Here is a 3,198-nt window from a genome sequence, read left to right on the forward strand (position 1 = left end):
TGTAAGGCAATATTTTTGTTGATGGTAAGTTAAGACAAAAAAATTGTAGGCAATGATTTTGTGTATGGTATGTTAAGAAAAAAAACATTTGTAAGGTGATATGTTGGTTGATGGTATGTAAAACATTTGTAAACAATGTTTTAGTAGAAAGTATGGTGAGAAAAACATTTGTAAGGTCAATTTTTCGTTGATGGCAAGTTGAGAATCTTTGTGCGATAATGTTTTGGTTGATGGTATATTAGGAAACATTTGTTAAGGAATGTTTTGGTTGAAAATATGTTGATAACAACAATTGTCAAGCAGTATGTTGGTTGAAAGTATTTTTTGAGTAAAAAATTTGTAAGGCAATATGTTAGTTGATGGTATGTTGAGAAGAAAATCTTAAGTCATGATTTTGTTTATGGTATGTTAAGAAAAACCTTTGTAAGGTAATGTTTTGGGTTATGGTATGTCAAGAACAACACTTGTAAAGTAATGTTTTGGTTGGAAGTATGTTGAGAAAAACATTTGTAAAGTAATGTTTTGGTTGATGGTATGTTGAAAAATGTCATCACAGAAATGGTATAGGAAAGAAAACTGTTACATGTAACTGTTCAGTCAGTTCATGATATCGCCTTTAACTTGTACATCATTAATTCTTCAACAATTTATTTTTCTCCGAGGTTTTTAAAGGTTTAAAGGCCACTAATGAATAGCAGAGGCAGGGGACAGTGACATTGCCCTATCAAGCAGAACAATGCCCTAGAGACTGACCATATATACATATGATCAGTGCTAAATCCCCCTCTTCACCTAAGCTAGGATTAAGGAGGGCCAGGCAGTGTCTGCTGATGACTCAGCAGATAGATCTATAGGTTCCCCTAAACCCAGCATCCTTAGGTCACAAGAATAGTGAGGTTGCAGCGACCAAAGGAGCTAAAGAGCTAAAGAGTTTGAGCGGGACCCAACACCAGTCTGACGATCACCAGTCAAGGACCTTACCACATAGGCCACCACAACCATAGGGGTAATATAAAAGTAAATTATTGTACAACATTATCAGGTCCAAATCCACCAAAGAAGAACGCCAATAGTAAAAAATCCTGCCTGGAAACAATACTAATATTAGATTTCCATCAAAAGATGTTCTATGTGAGCATGAATTATGTTTTTAAATAAAACTATAGAAATTTTTACGATATATCTAAAAGATATATACTCTAAATGGATATCTATAACCTCTAAATTCTTCCATTGCGACTCCTTGAATTATCATGCAGAACCTCAAAATATTTATTGAAAATTGCATCTTGTGTTAATATTTATAAAACAAAATCAAAGCTCTTACTTCAATGAAATCTTACTTACAAAGTTGCAGTTCAAGAAACTAATATTACAGTACTAAGATTAGGTAATGTATATCTATATCCTCATAGGTTTTCTGCTGTATCTTTAAAAAAATACAATATGTAGTTAGATTATATGTATTCCCCTTTCCACACATGAAATAAGTTTTAACTTCGTTTGGTTTTCCAGGAAATCATCTTCGATAAACACCATGTAAGAGAATTGATCTAAGAGGGTACGAGTTCTTCACAACGTAAACCATAACAGACAACACCAAAATAACAGCGAGATTAAACTTAAGTTCAGGCTATAAATCTATTACTTTTGCTTACTCATTTTCTCTGGGTAACAGCTTTCACAAGCTTTAAAAGCTGCTGTCATGTGTATTGAATCCTTCTCTTGAGAAATTTATTGCTTAATAAGGTAATATTTCGTTCGATAAAGAGCTTTTGGCACTAAATTTACCTTGTTTGGACTTGACTTCTACGAATTACAGTTTATAAGTTAGATGTTTTTAGACATCTTAACAATATGATAGGTAATTTTAGAAGTTGGTTTGAACTGGCCTTCCATGAATTACAGTTTACGAAGATGTTAGATATTTTTAGAAACCTTAACAATATGAAAGGTAATTTTAGAAGTTATTATTTCCGTATAGACCAAATTCCTTATAACCTAACCTTATGGTAGAAAGGTAAATATATCATAAAGATTTTCAATATAATTTTATTATGTTTTGAGTGGATAAAAGAGTTATCAGCAACAAAAATCATCCGTGTTCATTATTTTATTTTAGATAAAAGTGAAATTATTAGATAATAAAATTAATGTTTTATTATTTTTGAGTATTTTGAAAGTATCAGCTGACAATATCAGTTTTTTTTTTTTCAGTAGATAGATATAAAAGTATCAGATACGGAATCAATATAATTCTATGCTTTTTGGGGAGATAAATGTGAAAGTATCAGCTAACGAAATCACCAATATAGTTAGTGGTTTTAGTAGACAAATTTGAAAATATCAGCTTTCAAAATCAATATAGCGTTATCATTTTAAGCAGATAAATGTGACAGCATTAGCTACCAAAATGAATATAGTTTTATTATTTTCTAGATCAATGTTAGAGTATTATCCGACAAAATTATAAATATAGTTTTATTCTTTTGAAAAGATAAATGTGAAAGTATTAACTATCAAATTATAGTTCTATTATTTTTTAATAGATAAATGTGAAAGTATTGGCAATCAAAATCAATATAGTTCGATTATTTATGAATAGATTAATGTGAAAGTATTAACTATCAAAATCAATCTAGTTCTATCATTTTTCAATAGATAAATGTGAAATTATTAGCTAACAAAATCATTATGACTTCAAGTACAGAGTTTAAGTTCCCTGTGTGAATGTGTACGTCGAAGATATTGCATGGACACAACCAAAAATATAGTCAGCCTAAAAGTGGAACCAAATGGCCAGGAAACCAAAAAATATCCCCTGAGAATGGGAGTGGATTCCTGATAGAAATAGACTCGCGATAGTCGAATTAATCTTACTCTGCAGTGAAGCTCCGCCCACTTCTACAGCAGTACCATAACATGGAGATGATTGGATGGCAACATTTTTTTTTTTTTTGTAGTGGTTGACGGTTTGTATATTTTTGTTCAGTTTTTCTTTTGTTTTATCATGTTGAAATAGTTCGATGATTATTTAAGTGAAACATGTTCCAAACAAATTGCCATATGAATGATATATATATATATATATATATATATATATATATATATATATATATATATATATATATATATATATAAATATAAATATAAATATAAATATAAATATAAATATAAATATAAATATAAATATAAATA

General features: G+C 29.6%; 1 long non-coding RNA gene across 1 annotated transcript in view; it reads left to right on the top strand.

Annotated features, from left to right (window-relative positions):
• The window catches only part of LOC137621250 (uncharacterized), a 14,898-nt gene extending 12,340 nt beyond the window's left edge, over positions 1–2,558 (top strand). Inside the window, exon 3 of the long non-coding RNA XR_011040195.1 lies at positions 1,516–2,558. This is a non-coding gene — a long non-coding RNA (uncharacterized lncRNA). The remainder of the gene's footprint in view (positions 1–1,515) is intronic.
• Positions 2,559–3,198: the final 640 nt, after the last annotated feature.

The sequence above is a fragment of the Palaemon carinicauda genome, chromosome 27 (assembly GCF_036898095.1).
Source record: "Palaemon carinicauda isolate YSFRI2023 chromosome 27, ASM3689809v2, whole genome shotgun sequence".
NCBI classification, from domain to species: Eukaryota; Metazoa; Arthropoda; class Malacostraca; order Decapoda; family Palaemonidae; genus Palaemon; species Palaemon carinicauda.